At 37.1% G+C, this 22,329-nt stretch overlaps 1 protein-coding gene across 2 annotated transcripts in view; it reads right to left on the reverse strand.

Moving 5' to 3' along the window:
* PCLO (piccolo presynaptic cytomatrix protein) overlaps positions 1 to 22,329 on the reverse strand; it is a 460,751-nt gene that overhangs the window by 46,421 nt on the left and 392,001 nt on the right. The window lies entirely within an intron of this gene.

Below are 22,329 nucleotides of genomic sequence, written 5' to 3' on the forward strand. Positions count from 1 at the left end.
AGAACCAAAAATAGAATGTGTGTTCTGTGGCCTATTGCTACTACTCTCCACCTCCTTTAAAATCTTGCTACCAAATTCTAGATTCTTTACAACTGACTGAAGTTAAGCACCACCCTCTCCCCATGCACCTTTCTAATAAAAAGTAGTTATCATCCCCCAAGTGCTTGAACACCAAAATAAAAGTGTCCTTTATACTCTCTTTATGCTCACTTTATGTAGTGATACTGTGAATAAGTAGTTACAAACAAACTGTATTATCACTCTTTTTATCTCACATATGCCAGGCATTTTCTTCAAATGATGCAGATAGGTGATGGGAGATCTTTAATAAAATAAGTAATTTAAAAATTACCAACTTTAATGATACAAAAATTCTTGGAATTATTACCCTTGAAATTATTATCAGATTTCCTTTAATTTCATAGTGAAGTTAAAATTATAGGAAATGGATGAATCATAATATTCAGAATGGCCATAATATTTTAAGTGTATAAAATTGGGTATTGCAAAAATTGGAATATGACTTTGGCTCCATAGTGAAATAATCCTTGAAAACAGACTCAAATTAAAGTATTTCATTAATAGTAGCTTGAGAGGATTGAGTTTTCTCAGAAAAAAGAACCAAGAGTAAATTATTTTTAAATTTTCAAAACACTAATAAGTTTTCAAAAAATCAAATAAATAATAAGCAATAGTTTTGAAAAGTTATAAAGGCAATGGCTTGATAGGTTTTTTAATAGAAATTTACCCAAATGACTTTACAAAAAGTTTCTTTTCCAGGTAAGAGGAACTCATACTTCTGAACATTTTTTACATAAAATTTAATTAAACAACTTTGTTACATTTTGATCTAAAAACTTGTTTTAATAGAAAGAAATAACCATTTCCATGACTGGATATAATTTCTGGAAACAGAAACGCAACATTGGGAAATGCTATATTAAATGAATTATTCATCCATTCTTGATGAACATTTAAACTCTTTCACATTAATATAAAATATCAAAACTCATTTCAGAAATTTATTATAAGCCCTGCTGTTTTTGTCATTTCAAGCAAAGCTCTTCTAAAGTTTCTATTTTTTATAGAGTTACCATTCTTTTTATTACTATTTTTTACATTACTTATATATTTTTTAAAACCCTACTGTTCACATTTCCCCTTTCTTTTCATATAATTTTCTAGATCTGTGCAAGGGTTTTGTTTTTTGTTTTGTTTTGTTTTGTTTTGTTTTTGCAACAGCCCTGACTGCTCTATTTAGATTCGAAGATTTCAGGGCATATTTGAGAGTTAGATACTCTAACAAAAATCTCTTATCCCTTTTTCTCTTCCACCAATTTTTTAGGAAATACCTGCCCCTAATCTATGTAGGTCTGTCAGGCTGGAAATCATCTTACTCAATTTTCTTTGTCACAATGATTTTTCCAGAGATAGGCATTTGACCCACATAGGAAAAATCAGAGTGTGTCACTGATGGTGTTGTGAGAGAGATTCTGTCTTGCCTTTGGATCAAGAACTTAAAACTATGTCCCTGAGCAGCCAGCAGCTCTGTCCGTGGACTCATGGAGCAGCCTGAGACCAGGCTAATACATAGAGTGTTGGGAACTGAATCACGTCCTCCGCAAAGGGCATGTTCAGGTCCCAGCTCCTGCTCCTGTGGGTGTGAACCATTTGGTAAATAGGACCTTTGGAAGATGTTATAGATTAAGGTGTGCCCAAATTAAATGAAGGCGGCCCTTAATCCAACATGGCTGAAGTCCTTATAAACAAAGACTGTTTTAGCAGGAGAAGCCACAGAGAGCAGCCACAAGGTGGATATCAACGGAACCCAGAAGGAAACAAAATGCCACCACCTGCACTGTCATGTGACAGAAAAGTCAAAGAATCCAAAGATTGCCGGCCAGTAGGAAAATACAGACCCTAGGAGGGAGCAAGCCTTCTAGTTTCTGAAAATGTGAGCCAATACATTCCTGTAGTTAAGCCAACCCATTTTGTAGTGTTTACTTTAACACCAGGTAAACTAAGACCCAGAGAAAACACCAGCAAACAGTGGAGAAACTAAAACAGAACAGAAGCTAGTATTTTCTGTGGCCATTTCCACCTACGATTTTCTCAATTATGATAACCAATAAGCTTTCCTCTTTAAACGTTATTTGCGTTGTGTTTCTGTTACTTACCAATGAAAGATACTGTGTCACATACATTTAGTTAAAGAAATATCATATGAAAAAATCACACCCTGGATATAATGGGGAAAAATCAATGCAAAAATGACTCAATACTGTTTTATATTTATTAAAAGATAGTTAAACATAAGGGAGTATAAAGAATATACAATAAACCTTCATATAATGACTGGCCAGCTTAAGAAATAAATAAATTCATAAATTCAGATGAAGCCAGCTGTATTACACTTCCCCCAATTACTTCCCTCTCTTTCCCCAGAAAGTAAGCATTATTAATCTGATGATTATCATTCCCTTCACTTTAGCACCATTGCTACACATATGTGAATCCCCAAACAATATCCAGAGTGATTATTTCTCACTACATTAGACCATACACCCAGCCCAAGACATCATCTCTTTCCTGGATAATTGTGACAAATGCCCATCAGCTCTATCTTTTTGACCCTTGCTTCCCTTCAGAATATTTTCAAAAGAGAAGTCTGGGTGATTCTTGTAAAATATAAAATTCTACTAAAAATTCTTCAATGATGTCCCATGCCACTCTCAAGAGCAGGCATGGTTTTTATAGTGGTTTGCAGGCCCCCTGTTCCCACTCTGACCTGACCGACTACCATTCTCAACCTCACCCACTCTACTCCAGCCACACTGTCCTCTTCTTGGAAATGCCAGGAATGTTTTGCCATTTGTTCTTTTTTTGTTGTTCTGCCGTGAACACTCTTGCCCCAGATATTCACTACTCTCTCCCTCATCTCCTTCTGTGTTTACTCAAATTTTACCTTTAAGCAGAGCCTTCCCAGGCCATGGTATTTCCTACTTCCACCTTCTATTCTTTTTTTTTTTTTTTTTTTTTTTTTTTTTTTTTTTTTTTATTTTTTTTTTTTTTTTTTTTTTTTTTTTTTTTTTTTTTTTAACTTTCCCTTCTTTTTTCAAATCACCTGTATGAAAAAAAAAAGTTAAAAAGAAAACAAACATACAATAAAAGAGCATTTCAAAGAGACCATAGCAAGGGAGTAAGAAAAAGACAACTAACCTAAGATAACTGCTTAACTTCCAACATGTTCCTACTTTACCCCAAGAAAGTTACATAATATAGCAACATTTCAGTGAACTTGTTCCTACTACAACCATCAGAAATTAACAGACCATAGTCATTTCTGGGCATCCCCAGAACGCCAAATAGCTTATCTGTTCTTCCTGGATTATTGTTCCCCCTTCCTTAATTGCTCTCTACTGCTAGTTCCCCTACATTCTACATTATAAACCATTTGTTTTACATTTTTCAAAGTTCACATTAGTGGTAGCATATAATATTTCTCTTTTTGTGCCTGGCTTATTTCGCTCAGCATTATGTCTTCAAGGTTCATCCATGTTGTCATATGTTTCACCAGATCGTTCCTTCTTACTGCCGCGTAGTATTCCATCGTGTGTATATACCACATTTTATTTATCCACTCATCTGTTGAAGGACATTTGGGTTGTTTCCATCTCTTGGCAATTGTGAATAATGCTGCTATGAACATTGGCGTGCAGATATCTGTTCGTGTCACTGCTTTCCGATCTTCCGGGTATATACCGAGGAGTGCAATCGCTGGATCGAATGGTAGCTCTATATCTAGTTTTCTAAGGAACTGCCAGACTGACTTCCAGAGTGGCTGAACCATTATACAGTCCCACCAACAATGAATAAGAGTTCCAATTTCTCCACATCCCCTCCAGCATTTGTAGTTTCCTGTTTGTTTAATGGCAGCCATTCTAACCGGTGTTAGATGGTATCTCATTGTGGTCTTAATTTGCATCTCTCTAATAGCTAGTGAAGCTGAACATTTCTTCATGTGTTTCCCGGCCATCCGCATTTCCTCTTCAGAGAACTGTCCCCTCATATCTTTTGCCCATTTTATAATTGGGCTGTCTGTACTATTGTCATTGAGTTGTAGGATTTCTTTGTATATGCAAGATATCAGTCTTTTGTCAGATACATGGTTTCCAAAAATTTTTTCCCATTGAGTTGGCTGCCTCTTTACCTTTTTGAGAAATTCCTTTGAGGTGCAGAAACTTCTAAGCTTGAGGAGTTCCCATTTATCTATTTTCTCTTTTGTTGCTTGTGCTTTGGGTGTAAAGTCTAGGAAGTGGCCTCCTAATACAAGGTCTTGAAGATGTTTTCCTACATTATCTTCTAGGAGTTTTATGGTACTTTCTTTTATATTGAGATCTTTGGTCCATTTTGAGTTAATTTTTGTGTAGGGGGTGAGGTAGGGGTCCTCTTTCATTCTTTTGGATATGGATATCCAACTCTCCCAGCCCCATTTGTTGAAAAGACCATTATGGCTCAGTTCGGTGACTTTGGGGGCCTTATCAAAGATCAGTCGGCCATAGATCTGAGGGTCTATCTCTGAATTCTCAATTCGATTCCATTGATCTATATGTCTATCTTTGTGCCAGTACCATGCTGTCTTGGCAACTGTGGCTTTATAATAAGCTTCAAAGTCAGGGAGTGTAAGTCCTCCCACTTCGTTTTTCTTTTTTAGAGTGTCTTTAGCAATTCGAGGCATCTTCCCTTTCCAAATAAATTTGATAACTAGCTTTTCCAAGTCTGCAAAGTAGGTTGTTGGAATTTTGATTGGGATTGCATTGAATCTGTAGATGAGTTTGGGTAGAATTGACATCTTAATGACATTTAGCCTTCCTATCCATGAACATGGAATATTTTTCCATCTTTTAAGGTCCCCTTCTATTTCTTTTAGTAGAGTTATGTAGTTTTCTTTGTATAGGTCTTTTACATCTTTGGTTAAGTTGATTCCTAGGTACTTGATTTTTTTAGTTGCTATTGAAAATGGTATCTTTTTCTTGAGTGTCTCTTCAGTTTGTTCATTTCTAGCATATAGAAACATTACTGACTTATGTGCATTAATCTTGTATCCCGCTACTTTGCTAAATTTGTTTATTAGCTCTAGTAGGTGTATCGTTGATTTCTCAGGGTTTTCTAGATATAAGATCATATCATCTGCAAACAATGACAGTTTTACTTCTTCTTTTCCAATTTGGATGCCTTTTATTTCTTTGTCTTGCCGGATTGCCCTGGCTAGCACTTCCAGCACAATGTTGAATAACAGTGGTGACAGCGGGCATCCTTGTCTTGTTCCTGATCTTAGAGGGAAGGCTTTCAGTCTCTCACCATTGAGTACTATGCTGGCTGTGGGTTTTTCATATATGCTCTTTATCATGTTGAGGAAGTTTCCTTCAATTCCTACCTTTTGAAGTGTTTTTATCAAAAAGGGATGTTGGATTTTGTCAAATGCTTTTTCAGCATCTATTGAGATGATCAATTGATTTTTCCCTTTCGAGTTTTTAATGTGTTGTAATACATTGATTGTTTTTCTTATGTTGAACCATCCTTGCATGCCTGGAATGAACCCCACTTGGTCATGGTGTATGATTTTTTTAATGTGTCTTTGGATTCGATTTGCAAGTATTTTGTTGAGGATTTTTGCATCTATATTCATTAGGGAGATTGGCCGGTAGTTTTCCTTTTTTGTAGCATCTTTGCCTGGTTTTGGTATTAGATTGATGTTAGCTTCATAAAATGAGTTAGGTAGTGTTCCATTTTTTTCAATGTTTTGAAAGAGTTTGAGTAAGATTGGTGTCAGTTCTTTCTGGAAAGTTTGGTAGAATTCCCCTGTGAAGCCATCTGGCCCTGGGCATTTATTTGTGGGAAGATTTTTGATGACTGATTGGATCTCTTTGCTTGTGATGGGTTGGTTGAGGTCTTCTATTTCTTCTCTGGTCAGTCTAGGTTGTTCATACGTTTCCAGGAAATTGTCCATTTCTTCTACATTATCCAGTTTGTTGCCATACAGTTGTTCATAATATCCTCTTATAATTTTTTTAATTTCTTCAGGATCTGCAGTTATGTCACCTTTTTCATTCATTATTTTGTTTATATGGGTCTTCTCTCTTTTTGATTTTGTCAGTCTAGCTAGGGGCTTGTCAATCTTGTTGATCTTCTCAAAGAACCAACTTTTGGTGATATTTATCCTTTCTATTGTTTTTTTGTTCTCTATGTCATTTATTTCTGCTTTAATCCTTGTTATTTCTTTTCTTCTACTTGGTTTAGGATTGGTTTGCTGTTCATTTTCTAGCTTCTTCAGTTGATCCATTAGTTCTTTGATTTTGGCTCTTTCTTCCTTTTTAATATATGCGTTTAGTGCTATAAATTTCCCCCTTAGCACTGCTTTTGCTGCATCCCATAGGTTTTGGTATGTTGTGTTCTCATTTTCATTCGTCTCTATATATTTAGCAATTTCTCTTGCTATTTCTTCTTTAACCCACTGATTGTTTAGGAGTGTGTTGTTTAACCTCCAGGTATTTGTGAATTTTCTAAGTCTCTGATGGTTATTGACTTCTAATTGTATTCCATTGTGGTCAGAGAATGTGCTTTGAATAATTTCAATCTTTTTAAATTTATTGAGGCTTGTTTTATGTCCCAGCATATGATCTATTCTGGAGAAAGTTCCGTGGGCACTAGAAAAGTATGTGTATCCTGGTGATTTGGGATGTAATGTCCTGTAGATGTCTGTTAAATCTAATTCATTTATCAGATTGTTTAGGTTTTCAATTTCCTTATTGGTCTTCTGTCTGGTTGATCTATCTATAGGAGAGAGTGATGTGCTGAAGTCTCCCACAATTATTGTGGAAACATCAATTGCTTCCTTTAGTTTTGCCAATGTTTCTCTCATGTATTTTGTGGCACCTTGATTGGGTGCATAGACATTTACGATTGTTATTTCTTCTTGCTGAATTGCCCCTTTTATTAGTATGTAGTGGCCTTCTTTGTCTCTCAAAACATCCCTGCATTTGAAGTCTATTTTATCTGAGATTAATATTGCTACACCTGCTTTCTTTTGGCTGTAGCTTGCATGAAATATTTTTTTCCATCCTTTCACTTTCAATTTCTTTGTGTCCCTGTGTCTAAGATGAGTCTCTTGTATGCAACATATTGATGGTTCATTTTTTTTGATCCATTCTGCGAATCTATATCTTTTAATTGGGGAGTTTAATCCATTTACATTCAACGTTAAAACCGTGAAGGCATTTCTTGAATCGGCCATCTTATCCTTTGGATTATGTTTGCCATATTTTTCCCTCTCTCTATTAATATCCTTTATTGTACCCATACCGAATCTCTTTAGTACTGAACCTTTCTCCAAGTCTCTCTGTCCTGTCTTTGTTTCTCTGTCTGTAGGGCTCCCTTTAGTATCTCCAGTAGGGCAGGTCTCTTGTTAGCAAATTCTCTCAGCATTTCTTTGTCTGTGAAAAATTTAAGCTCTCCCTCAAATTTGAAGGAGAGCTTTGCTGGATAAAGTATTCTTGGCTGGAAATTCCTCTCTCTCAGAATTTTAAATATATCGTGCCATTGCCTTCTCGCCTCCATGGTGGCTGCTGAGTAGTCACTACTTAGTCTTATGCTGTTTCCTTTGTATGTGGTGAATTGCTTTTCTCTTGCTGCTTTCAGAACTTGCTCCTTCTCTTCTATGTTTGACAGTGTGATCAGTATATGTCTCGGAGTGGGTTTTTTTGGATTTATTCTATTTGGAGTTCGCTGAGCATTTATGATTTGTGTATTTATGTTGTTTAGAAGATTTGGGAAGTTTTCCCCAACAATTTCTTTGAATACTCTTCCTAGACCTTTACCCTTTTCTTCCCCTTCTGGGACACCAATGAGTCTTATATTCGGACGCTTCATATTATCTATCATATCCCTGAGGTCCATTTCGAGTTTTTCAATTTTTTTCCCCATTCTTTCTTTTATGCTTTCATTTTCCATTCTGTCATCTTCCAGGTCACTGATTCGTTGTTCAACTTCCTCTAGTCTTGTACTATGAGTGTCCAGAATCTTTTTAATTTGGTCAACAGTTTCTTTAATTTCCATAAGATCATCCATTTTTTTATTTAGTCTTGCAATGTCTTCTTTATGCTCTTCTAGGGTCTTCTTGATTTCCTTCATATCCCGTACTAGGGTCTCATTGTTCATCTTTAGTTCTTTGAGTAGCTGCTCTAGGTGTGTCTCTTCTGGTCTTTTGATTTGGGTGCTTGGGCTTGGGTTATCCATATCGTCTGGTTTTTTCATATGCTTTATAATTTTCTGTTGTTTTTGGCCTCGTGGCATTTGCTGTCCTTGATAGGGTTCTTTTAGGGTTTGTAGACCAGTTGAAGTCCTTATCTCTAATTTATCAGATCTACAGCTTCGTGGAGTACACTTTCTCTAACTAACCAGCAGGTGGCGTCCACGAGCCACCTGTTCTCCACAAGCCAGATCTCCCCTGCTTAGCCTTTTTGGTGAGTGGGGGAGTGAGTCTTGTGGGGCCCAATTGGTGTCCCAAGCTTGCGTGTGTAGTTGGTGTTGCCTGCCCTGTATGTGGGGCGTGTTTCTGGGCAGTCGGGGAGGGGGGGTGGCCCTAACAATCAAATCTCCCTGATGATCCTAGAGTTTTAAAGCTACTGCAATAGTCTAATCCTTCAGTTCAGTCCTGCCACAGTTTGTCTCTGCCACTGACCCACAAGTCTTTGGTATTGGCGTATGGCTCCTGAGACTTGCAAGTGGGCCCCTCTTCCAGGCTGTGCACCCCGGGTCCTCTGTTGAGGGATGACTGTGCTATGTCACAGGTGAGTGCCGTCCCCCCAGGGCAGTTCTGGGCTGCTGGGCTGTGTTGGGAGGCTCCCAGTCTGCTCAAATGATGGCTGAATGGGGCTCTGTTAATTCACACTGCTCCCCCTTCCCAGCTCTGGGACATTCAGCTGAGGTTGCAGGGAAGGCTAATGTCCACGCCCAGTTTTGTGGTGTGTGCCTGTTATTTGAAGCACTTCCGTCACACTGGGTTGTCTGGGGCAGCTCTGGGCTATGGGGCTGGCGATGGGCAGGAGTGTTTCCTGTCCACCAGGATGGTGGCTGTGAGCGGACACCCCCCTTTTCTTGGGAAGTTGTGTTGTTTAGTGAATTTTCTCAGCCACTGGATTATTGCCTTTTGTCTCAGAGCTCTCTTATTTCTGCTCTTGACTTGACGTGCCCAAATTTCAATTCTTTGAAGCTTTCTGTATTGAGCTTCTTAGAGTAATTGTTTTAGAAAAAGCAAAAAGGATTTTAAAAAAAAAAAAAAAAAAAAAAAACAAAACGGCCCTCCTCAGAGATCTAATGGGTTATTGAAATGCTAATAGACAAAGCAACCAGGGCCATTAAGGAAAGGTGCCCTGGGCAGAGAGATCAGCCTTGCTTCGGGATTTGCATATGCGCCTCAAGGCCTGATCTCCGCCCTTCCCCTTTCTGTGTTCACCAGAACTCCAAAAATCCTCTGCTTTTACTTTGGAGCTTCTCGTGTTGTTTTCCTTCTATGCCCGTCTCCTCTCTGCTGGGCTGGCTGCTCTCAGAGTCTCTGGTGTCTGGCCTCACTCTATCTATGGTTGGAGTTTGAATCAGTAGAATGAGTTTCCGATGAGAGCAGCCACTGCAATTCTCCCTTCTCCTTCCTGGAGCTGACAGCCCCTCCTCCCCCGGGACTGAGCCTGGCAGGGAGGGGCGCGGGTCCCCTGGCCGCAAAAACTTACAGATTTCGCTGATCTCAGCAGTTCCACGTTTTCATGAGTGTTGTATGAAGTATGCCCAAAGACAGATTGCTCTGTGGTGTCCAGTCCACGCAGTTCCTGGCTTTTTACCTACTTTCCTGGAGGAGTAACTAAAACATACAGCTCACCAGTCTGCCATCTTGCCCCGCCTCCCTCTATTCTTTTTAAACTTCAGGTGCTTGGAATTGTGTTTCTCACCCTCCTCAGTTCAGCACAGAAGCTCCTAAATAGCTCCCATCTCTGCAAGGACTCCCCCTTGTTGCTATTTTATTTTGTTTATATTTTTCCTTTTCATTCTATTTACTTTATCTCATCACCCTCCCAAACATAGCTACTCAATCCTGTGTATTTACTGTATATCCTTTTAATCCAACTTCCATATATTTATTTACATTAATTTTTATATAAAGGTATAGCCATGTAAATATCTGGTATTACTTTTTATTTATTTATGATGGACCTAAACAATATTGTGCTATAAGTTTCATTCTGCTTATTACTTTCTTTTCCACTCAAAATTTTGTTTTTGGACTCTACTGATTTTATTACATGTAGATGTGTTTGTATACGTCTTCTGAAATCTGCAAAGTAGTCTTATTACCTGCATATATATATATATATTCCCTTTGTCTTCACAACCACACACACACACACACACACACACATACAAAAACAGCTGCCAAGCTTCTCTTTACTAATAGCTTTGTAAATCTTTACTTATGAAATAATTTAAGTTTCTTTGAGATGGTTTTATATATTATTTTTGCTTTTAGCTTAAAAATGATTTTTTATTGTCCTAGAAGAAACAAAGTCTTCAATGATACAAGTTAAGAAATCCTCTCTCTCCCCTTATCTCTGAATCATTTCTGCTACAGTTTGCTGGAGGAGATAGAACTTAAGCACATAATTACAGAAAAACATGGTTGGTGCAGTGATGGAGGCACTGAGAATACAGAGAAAATTTTCCTAACACAGTCTGGTGAGGCGGGTTCCATGAATAGCTTCTTGAAAGAAGTAAGCTGAGAAATGGGCCTCAAGGGCTGAATAGGTGCTTTCCAGGAAAAAGAGATTTGGGAAATAGGGATCACTTTAAGCAAAGGGAACAGCATGGGCAATCGTAAAGAGAGGGGAAACTACAAAGCCTGTATGCAAAACTACAAGCAAATTTGATATAACCAGAATGTGAAGTGAGGAAAATGACAAGTCAGGAGAAGTAGGAAGAGGGACCTGTGGTGTTAAAACCCTCAGCTGTAGTATTATAGTTGATGGGGGTCTACTGACATGTCTTATGTTAGAGACTCACGCAGAGGGTGTCTATTAGAAGATGGACTTGAAGGTGATGATACTGTAGGTTTTGAGAACAATTAGGAGGCCAGGAAGTTCTCTGGGGGAGATATGAGGAGAACCTAAACTTGGGCAGTGGTGGAGAAAAGGGAAGAGATTTAAGAACTATTTAGGAGACAAAATCTGCAAGGTTTTAGCAATTTCCCACCTGTGGAAATGAGAGTGATTAGAAGAATGATGCAACCAAACCTGAGATATAAAATACAGCAGGAAGAGGAGTGTGGATCTTTGCTAGAAGAAAAAAAAACACAACTAACATTTGATATATTTTTTACCTGCCAGTAGATTCGCATATTTAAAGTTTTAAATCTTCTTGATGTTTTATCTTGAAATCAGCAAAGAGCTATTCCTAATAACAAATTTAAAAATTGTATTTCTTTAAATAACATAAAATCATGAATTTCCATGTAACATGTCTACCTCTAAAGATTGAATTCTAGGTACTATTTTGATAATAAGAGCAATTAGACATTCATTAAATAATAAAGATACAACTTTTAAAAGCAGTTTTAAAAATATTACACTCATTCCATTTGATTTACTACCTTTTTAAAATTTGTAACAATTTTCAGGAACACTTTAGTGGAATATTTTCTTTAAAATATGACTAAAGACTTTATTAAGGAAAATATTTATGCACAAGAAAACAGAAACCTAAAATATTTATAGAAAAGACTTTAAATTATTAGCCCATGGGGGACAAATAGAATTTTGAGCTTCTTACTCAATAAGTAATATTAAATTTATACCAGTAATATAAAATTTATAAATTTATTATAAAAATAATATTTTTATTTCGGAAAGGAGAGACCCTTTCCGAAAGAAGTTTGGCAAAAAGCACTTTAACTGAATGCTGCTAACTTTGTTCTTTTTTCATGGTCATTTGCTTGAGCACAAGACATGCTTGACATAGCTCATTTTCTCTCTGAATTATTTAAGGAGATGTATGTGCCTGAATTACTCCTGTATCATTGCTGATAATATTGGAAACTGAAATAAAACACAGTTGGAAACCCTTAAAAAAAGAGTTTAAAATGTTAAATCAAATGCTAGAAAAACTATAGTTCATACTTGAGAGCTCTAAAATATCCATAAACAAATGAGCAACAGCTTATTATTAATTTTATTCAGACGACCTCACTGTGAAATATAAAGAAGTAAACCGTAAACAGAGGAATACCACAGCAGTCTCAAAATCAAACTGAATTGCACAACTTGTCCTAAATTTTGACCCAGCTGATTCATCATGAACTAAAAGGAAATAAACTCAAACTATGACTATCAAAAAATAACACATACATCAAGAAAAAGCTACCTGTCTTGAATATAAATTGTTGAGAAATAGTTCCTGTTCTTTCAGACTCGTGCAGAAACTGAAATCATCTCAAACGACTTTTTCCACCTATTAAAATACAAGCCAAAGAGAGCATGTCCCACCTAACTCAAAACAGAACTATTGAATGTGATTGGGCTCAGACTTTTTGGTACTAAAAGACTGCTTATTGATTGATTTAACCCCTTCCACCCTTGTGTCTGTTTCACTGCTGTAATGATACATTAGTGAATGAAAAGAAAAACAGAAGCAGCAAAACAAAGTAAGAGTTCAGTTAAAACGGAGTATTTTGATAAATTCCATTCCTTTTGTTTCATTAAAGAATTTTTTTAATGTTCACAGAAAATTTTCTAAAATACATATATCAACATTTAAGCCTTTTCAAGTATGAAATTATAACTTTTTTTTTTTTTTATTAAACCAGCTTCTATACCTTATGGTAGAATTCTGAATTTCTTATCTCGTTTTATGATACCAAAGATGTATAAAATATAAATTATTGAATGAATACCTCCACTGTCTTCAGGATACACCCTGGATGATTTTATTTAAAAAACAATGAAATTCCTCTGAACTTGTCAGTGATTTTCCTCCAATACCCAGAGTACACACACACACACAATTCAGTATATGGAAGGATCTGATTCATCAAGGTTTCCATATTTAGAATTACAGATCATGTCACTGTATACAAAGTTAAGATAGCAAAATTTAGGTGTTCTAACTAATTCAAACTTCATTTTACAGAATTCATCTTTTAAACATCTTCTGAAGTACATATGGCCTTTTAAAGCACAGCCAGTTTCTCTCTTTAAAATTCTGTGGAAGCATAGGCTTGCATTTCATGATTTCCCCACAGTTCCCTTTAATTTATTACTTTTTACACTGCCCTCTATTGTTAATACATTTTCTGAGTTCTTCTTTTCAAATCATATTTATATTTACTGATCATTTTACATGATCACAGTTACCTCATTTCATCTCTATGATGCTAGGGCTCAAAGATATTATAATTACATTTTGACTCTGAACCTTTTTTTCAGAACAAAGACATCTCTATTTGTTTCCCTCGATAGCTCTCAGAACTCTCTGTCCCATTTCCTCTTCCTGCTGCCTCTGCCACCATTCTGGTCATTATAATTTCTTACTCGGACAATTGAATTATCTCCTAATTCACCTCCCTGAATGCAGACATGATCCTTATCATCTATCCTTCACTGAATCAAATCTAATCATGTGATTTTCCTGCTTAAAGCCTGTCTAGAGCTTTCAACTGCCTATCTTACCATGCAGAATCCAAATTCCTTATGACAGCATCTGATATTTCATACATTACCTAAATCATAAATAACTTTTAGGTTTGGTTTAGCCTTTGGCCTCTCTGAGTCTTGATTTTTTTATTCAATATTGATTTAAAAACACTTATCAAGTAAGTATTTTGTGCTAAACACTGAGAACATCCTGACACACAAAACTTACATAGGTATTATTATATTATTATATAGGATTGCCGTGACAACTGAAGTCACCAATTTTAAAGATCTTAGAATAGTGTCTGAAAAATAAATGGCAGTTGCTGTTGTTAAGAGTCTGGGTTGATGTGTTTTTTTTTAATATAATTATTTTTTTAGAGAATTTCTAGATTTATAGAAAAATCAGTCAGAAAATATAGAATTCCCATATAGTCCCCCTCCCCAACTATTATTAATGCCTGCATTAGTGGTACCTTTGTTACAATTCATGAAATAACATTTTTATAATTGTACTATTAACTATAGTCCATAGTTTATATTAGGGTTGACTCTTAGTGTTAAACAGGTCCACAGATTTTCTAAAAAATTGTATTCTAGTAACATATACACAATTCAATTCCCTCCATTTAACCACATTAAAATATATAATCTGTGCTACTAATTATATTCACAATTTGTGCTACCATCACCACCATCCATTACCAAAAAATTTCCATCCTCTTTAACAGAAATTCTGTACCAACTAAGCATTAACTCCTTATTCCCTACTCCCACCCAGCTCATGGTAACCTGTATTCTACTTTCCAATGCTATGAATTTGCTTATTCCAATTATTTTATATCAGGGTCATTTGTGTCTGGCTTATTTCACTCAACACAATGTCTTCAAGGCACATTCATGTTGTAGCATGTATCAGAACTTCATTCTTTTTCATGGCTGAATAATATTCCATTGTATGTATATAACACCTTTAATTTATCCATTCATTGGTCGGACACTTGGGTTGTTTCCATCATTTGACAATTGTGAATAATGCTGTTATGAACATTGCACAAAACATCTGTTTGAGTTCCTGTTTTCAATTCTTTTCATATATACCTAGTAGGAGAATTGCCAGGTATATAGTATATCTCTACTTAGTTTCTGAGGAACTGCCAAACTGTCTTCCACAGTGACTGCACCATTGCACCATTTTACTTTCCCACCAGAAATGAAAAAGTGTTCCTATTTCTCCACATCCTCTCCAACACTTGCAATTTTCTGTTGTTTTTTTTTTTTTTAATAGTAGCCATTCTAGTGGGTGTGAAAAGCTCTCAGTATGGTTTTGATTTGCATTCCCCTGATGGATAATGATGTTGATATTCTTTTCACAAGCTTAGTGGAGTTACATACCAAAAAGTACAATACAGTAGTACTAGCATTTATAATTACCCATATGGTTACCTTTACTAGAAATCTTTATTTTCTTATGCTCCTTGGATCCGTTGTCTAGTATCCTTTTCTTTCAGTCTGAAGAACACACTCTCTTTAGGATTCTTTGTAGGGCAGGTCTAGTGATACTGAACTCCCTCTGGTTTTGTTTATCTGGGGATGTCTTACTCTTTTTCTCATTTTTGAAAGAAAGTATTGCTGAATGTAAAATTTTTCGTTGTTTTCTTTCAGCACTTTTGCTTATCTGGGAATATCTTAATCAAAACTTTGAAAGAAAGTCTTGCAGGATATAAAATTGTTGGTTGTTTTCTTTCAGCACTTCAAATACTTCATATCACTGCCTTCTTGCCTCCATGGTTTCTGATGAGAAATCATCACTTAATCTTATCAGGACTCCCTTGTACATAAGTCACTGCTTTTCCCTTGCAGCATTCAGAACTCTCTCCTTGTCCTGGTAATTGAACAGTTTGATTACTATGTGTCTGGGTGTGGTTCTCTTTGAGGTTATCCTGTTTGGGGTTAGTTGGGCCTTTTGAATGTGCATATTCATGTCCTTCATTAAATTGGGAAGTTTTCTGCCATTATTTCTTTGAATATTCCTTTTGCCCCTTTCTCTCTTTCTTCTCCTGGGGATCCCATAATGTGTATATTGTTATGCTTGATGGTGTCCCAGGGGTCTCTTAGGCTCTGCTCACTTTTTTTTAGTTTTTTCTGTTTTTGCTCCTCAGTCTGAATAATTTCAATTGTTTTGTCTTCAAGATAACTGATTCTTTCTTCTGCTAGCTCCAATTTACTGTTGAAATCCTCTAGTGAATTTCTCATTTTGGTTACTGTGTTCTTCAACTCCAGTATTTCTGTTTGGTTCTTCTGAGAATCTGAAATAGAGTCCCATATTGTTCATTCATTGTTTGCTTCATATACTTAGTTGTTTTTCCATGTTTTCCTTTATCATCTTCATCATATGGAAGATCATTTTTTTTTTTTAAGTCTTTTTCCTATATATCCAAAGTCTGCTCCTTTTCATTGATGGTTTCTGAATTTTTATCTTGTTTCTTTCTATGGGCCATCTTTATTTCCTGCTTCTTCATTAGTCTTATAATCATTTGTTGAACACTGTACATTTTAATATTTTAAACTGTTAAATCTGGCATTTAATACCTGAGCCATCCGTTCCTTAAATTTGTATCCAGTTTGTGATATGACAGAGATTTTCTTGAATGCCAAGAACTAATCTAAACAAACCAAAGCAAAAAGCACCTTTCACTGTTTTTGCAAATTGTCTCTGCTTTGGCTCTGGTCTCTTTGAGAGCTTAGCTCCCTTATCAAGAAGATCAGCCTGAGGCAAATGTGAAGTGCATGGCCTTCTGTTTTATCTGAGCCTGTGTGGAGTTCCTGGGTTTATGCTCTCTAGAGGCCTTAGGAATTCCCCTGTTTATCATTTACAGGGTTTAAACTGAATGTCCCCTCTAATCTCTTTGAAATAGACTTTCACCCCCTCATGTGTACTCTCTCCTATGACTTAACGCAGGTAGTCCTTTGCCCCAGACTTCTGCAACTTAATTGTTTCTTATACTGTCCCAGAAGTCTTTAAGTTGCTTCTCTGCCCTCAGGACAAACTTAGAAAGTGCAAGCCCAAGACAAGTTTCCAGGCTCAGTTCCTCAGACTTCCAGTCCATAGATTGGCACTGGCATACATGTACTCCAGTATGCACACAGGGGCCACTCTATTCCCTCTGGAACATGGCCAGGAACTCACAATGGGAGTGCAAACTGGCTCCACCCTCCATTGTGGAGGGGTGGGGAAAGGGCCAGCAAGGGTGCTAGGAGTTTTCCTGTGGCATTTGAAGCTGCATTTTCTTGATTCAGCACTTGCCCAGTTAATGCAGCCCTTTAATTGTTTTCCATAGTTTTGAGGAAGGTTACTGTCTTTAACTTTTCTCTGACACCTCTGCCTGAGGGTGGTTGGAACAAGCACCACCCTCAGAGCTGTCCCCCAGCCATCTGAAGTAGCTGATCAAAAGCAGTGATCAGAAATTAGACCACATCACCCTGGAATTTCTAAGACCAGGTCTTTATGTTCCATCTTGGGACCAGCAAGCTGTATGAGATGTCTGAGTTTCAGTCCCCACTGCTGCCTGCCATAAGGCTGGAGGATGGGGATGGAAGCCACAACATGGAAGGTGAAAACTACTGGTTTTTACTACAATTTACCAGCTTCTTTTCCCAGCTCCTCTCTGGATGCTACACTAGACTCCAGAATTTCAAATTAGTTGATACAGAAAGTTTCTGATAGCTCAATAGTTGTTTTGGTGGAGGGTCTGATTTCTGGAGATTCCTACTCTGCCATCTACTCATAATCCTCTTCTACTTCCCAGCACCGTATTTTCTAGAGGCTATTGTTTCTCCATTCAATGACCTTGGTGCCCTTGTCAAAAATCAATTGGCCAGATCTAGTTAGGACTAGGGGAAATCGGACCGAAGAGTAAAGGACGATACTGACTGTGTTTTTAAACTTCAACTTCTGTGTTAGACAAAGGGAAGAGGTTTATTTGGTGCAGAATCTATATTTTCTAAACAGTTTAACTTGTACAGTGTGTTCAAATACCATAATTACATGGAACTTTGAATAGGAAGTGAGACTTGGTAGGTTTGTACAGGTTAGAGTGAAATAGCAACACATCCCAAAATAACCTGGGCAGAGAATAAAAATATATATGCAGAGCCCCCCTAAGGAACTGGGGGAAAATGCAGAAGAGTTGGACTTCCTCACCTTGATTGTTGCTGATGTTCTCACAAGCACTGAGGACTGGTGGTTTTGTATACCAAGCCCTCTATCTTGGTGCTTGCCCTTATGGAACTTGTTACTGCAAAGGAGAGGCTGAAACTGCTTATAATTGTGCCTAAGCATCTCCCCCTGAGTACCTCCTTGTTGCTCAGATGTGGCCCTCTCTCTCTAGCTAACCCAACTTGGCAGGTGAATCCATTGCCTTCCTCCCTATGTGGGACCTGACTCCCAGGAGTGTAAATCTCCCTGGCAATGGAGGACATGACTCCCGAGAACGAATCTGGACCCGACATCATGGGATTGAGAACATCTTCTTGACCAACAGGGGAATGGGAAATGAAACAAAGTTTCAGTGGCTGAGAGATTCCAAATGGAGTTGAGAGGTTACTCTGGTGAGCACGCTTATGCATTATATACATAACTCTTTTTAGGTTTTAAGGTATTGGAATAGCTGGAAGTAAATACCTGAAACTATCAAACTGCAACCCAGTAGCCTTGACTCTTGAAGTTGATTGCATAACAATGTAGCTTACAAGGGATGACAGTGTGATTGTGAAAGCCTTGTGGATCACATTCCCTTTATCCAGTGTGCAGACGGATGAGTAGAAAAATGGGGACAAAAACTAAATGAAAAATAAGGTGGGGAGGATGATTTGGGTGTTATTTTTTACTTTCATTTTTATTCTTATTTTTACTTTTTCTGGTATAAGGAAAATGTTCAAAAAATAGATTGGGGTGATGGATGCACAACTATATGATGATACTGTGAACAGTTTATTGTATACCACGGATGACTGTATGATATGTAAATATCTCAATGAAACTGAATTTAAAAAAATCAATTGGCCAGAGATGTGGAGGTTTATTTCTGAACTCTCAGATTTATTCCATTGATTTATATGTCTGTCCTTATGCCAGTACCATGCCATTTTGATTATTGTAGCTTTGTAAAATGTGTGAGTCCACCAACTTCATTCTTTTTCATGATGGTTTTTGCTATTCAGTGCCCCTGTCCCTTCCATATAATTTTGATAATTGGCTTCAACATTTCTGCAAAGACGGCGGTTAGGTTTTTTTTTTTTAATTAAATTTTATTGAGATACATACACATACCATACAATCATCCAAAGTGTACAATCAATTATTTATAGTACCACCATATAGTTGTGCATTCATCAGCCCAATCTATTTTTTGAACCTTTTCCTTATACCAGAAAAAAGTAAAAATAAGAATAAAAAATAAAAGTAAAAAAGAACACCCAAATTATCCCCCTCCCACCCTATTTTTCATTTAATTTTTTGTCCCCATTTTTCTACTTATCCATCCATACACTGGATAAAGGGAGTGTGATTCACAAGGCTTTCACAATCACACTGTCACCCATTGTAAGCTACATTGCTATACAATCATCTTCAAGAGCCAAGGCTACTGGGTTGCAGTTTAATAGTTTCAGGTATTTACTTCTAGCTATTCCAATGCATTAAAACCTAAAAAGGGTTATCTATATAGTGCATAAGAATGCCCACCAGAGTGACCTCTCGACTCCATTTGGAATCTCTCAGCCACTGAAACTTTATTTTGTTTCATTTTGCATCTCCCTTTTGGTCAAGAAGATGTTCTCAATCCCACATGTTGGGTCCAGGTTCATCCCCAGGAGTCATATCCCACATTGCCAGGGAGATCTACACCTCTGGGACTCAGGTCCCACATCAGGGGGAGGGAAGTGAGTTCACCTGCTGAGTTGACTTAGCTAGAGAGAGAGGGCCACATCTGAGCAACAAAGAGGTACTCAGGGGGAGACTCTTAGTCACAATTCTAAGCAGGCTTAGCCTCTCCTTTGCAGTAACAAGCTTCATAAGGGCAATTCCCACAATAGAGGGCTCAGCACATCAAGCCACCAGTCCTCAGTGTTTGTGAGAATATCATCAACAATCAAGATGAGGAAGCCCAACACCTCTGCATTCCCCCAGCTCCTCAGGGAGGCCCTGCATATACATTTTTATTCTCTGTCCAAATTACTTTGGGTTGTGTCACTATTTTATACTAACCTATGCAAACCTACCAGGTCTCACTTCCTATTAAAAGTTCCATGTAATTATGGTATTTGAACACACTGTACAAGTTAAATTGTTTAGGAAATATGGATCTTGCACCAACTAAACATCTCTTCCCTTGGTTTCATGTGGAATTTAAAGTTTTAAAATGCAGTCAGTGTTGTCCTTTACCCTTTGGCCTGATTTTCCCTAGTCCTAGCCACATCTGCTTCATTCATATCTCTAGTTGAAGTCTGGACTCTTTTTCAGCTTTTTAAACAGTTGCTATATGTGCTAATACAGACATTCATATCTGCTGAGTTCTAGCTCTGAGTTTCAGGTGTCACACAGATACCCAAAGTTCCAGGGATTGATCAGGTTATACACAAAGGGATCAGCATCTCGAAATCTGGAGATAGTCATTGCAATTCAGGAATAGATGTGACTGCTCTAAGAGCTTACAATCTAGGAACTGTTACAATAAGTGTTCCCCTGATAGGCTGTGCTCGAAGGTTCAATTCTGAGTTTACATATTGCAGTTACTCCATATTGGTGAGGCATTACAGTGTTTGCCTTTGTTTCTGGCACAGTTCGCTGAAAATGCTGTCTACAGGTTCCATTTACCTCATTGCATGTCTCACAGCTTCATCCCTTCTCGCGTTGCTCAATATTCCATTGTATGCATACACAACTCTTCACCATTCTATTCTTCAGTCTATGTACCCTTAGGCCACCTCCACCCATTGCAAATCATGTATACTGTCTCCATAAACACCAGTGTGCAAATGTTCATTCAAGTTGCTGCTCTCGGATCCTCCAAGTAAATGCCCCCTAATGACATTGCAGGTCGTTATGGTACCCACATACTTAGCTTCATGTGGAACCACCCCACTGTACTCCAGACAGGGGCTGTTAAGTTTTTGATTGGGATTGTGTTGAATCTGTAAATCACTTTTGGTAGAATTGACATTTTAGCAATATTTAGGCTTCCAATTCATGAATATGGAATGTCACTCCATTTATTTAGGTTTTCTTTGATTTCTTTTAGCAGAGTTTCGTAGTTTTCCATGTCCAAGTCTTTACATCCTTGTTAAATTTATTAAATATAAATCTTGGTTGCTATTGTAAATGGAAATTTTTTCTTGGTTTCCTCTTCAGATTTTTCATTATTAATGTATAGAAACACCACTGATTTCTGCATGTTGACCTTGTACCCTGCCCCTTTGCTGAGTTTGCTGAGCAGCTTTATTGTGGATTTTTCAGGATTTTCTATATATAGTATCATGTCTTCTGTAAATAGGGGAAGTTTTACTTTTCCTTTCTAATTTGCATGGTTTTCATTTCTTTTTCTTGCTTAATCACTCTGGCTAGAACTTCCAGTACAATACTCAATAACAGTGGTGATAGATGGCATCCTCATCTTATTGCTGATCTTATGGAAAAAGCTTTTCATTTTTCACAATTGAATATTACATTAGTTGTGGGTTTTCCATAATTCCCTTTATCATGTTGGGGAAGTTTTCTTCCATTCCTAGTTTTCTAAGTGTTTTTTATCAAGAAGGTGTGCTGAGTTTTGTCATATGCTGCTTCTTATCAATTGAGATGATCATCTGATTTTTCTTCATTCTATTAATGTGATGTGTTGATTAATCGATATTCTAAGTTGAACCACTCTTGCATTTCTTGGATAAATCTCACTTGATCATGGTATATAAATCTTTTAATGTGCTGTTGGATTCAGTTTGCTATATCTTGTTGAGGATTTTTGCTTCTATATTCATAAGGGATATGGACCTGTAATTTTCTCTTCTTGTGTATCTTCTTCTGGCTTTGGTATGAGGATGATGATGGCCTCACAGAATGAATTAGGGAGTGTTCCTGCCTCTTCAATTCTTTGGAAGAATTTGAGCAGGATTGTTGTTAGTTCTTTGACTTTTCAGTAAAATTCACTGTTCCTGGGCTTTCTTTGTTGGGAAGTTTTTCAATACTAATTCAATGTCCTTACTTTTTCTTAGTCTGTTGAGATATTCTATTTCTTTTTGAGTCAGTGTAGGCAGTTTATGTGTTTCTAGCAATTTGTCCATTTCATCTAGGTTATCGAATTTTTTGAAATACAGTTGTTTATAGTATCCTCTTATCCTTTTAATTTCTGTGGTGTTGGAACTAATGTTCCCTCTTCATTCTGATTTTAGTTATTTGCATCCTCTCTCTCTTTTTTTTTTCTTTGTCAGTTTAGCTTAAGGCTTGTTGATTTCATTGATCTTTTCAAAGAACAAATTTTTGGTTTCATTGATTCTCTTCATTGTTTTTCTATTCTCTATTTCATTTATCTCTGTTCTACCTTTT

This window comes from Choloepus didactylus, chromosome 5 (genome assembly GCF_015220235.1).
Source record: "Choloepus didactylus isolate mChoDid1 chromosome 5, mChoDid1.pri, whole genome shotgun sequence".
NCBI classification, from domain to species: Eukaryota; Metazoa; Chordata; class Mammalia; order Pilosa; family Megalonychidae; genus Choloepus; species Choloepus didactylus.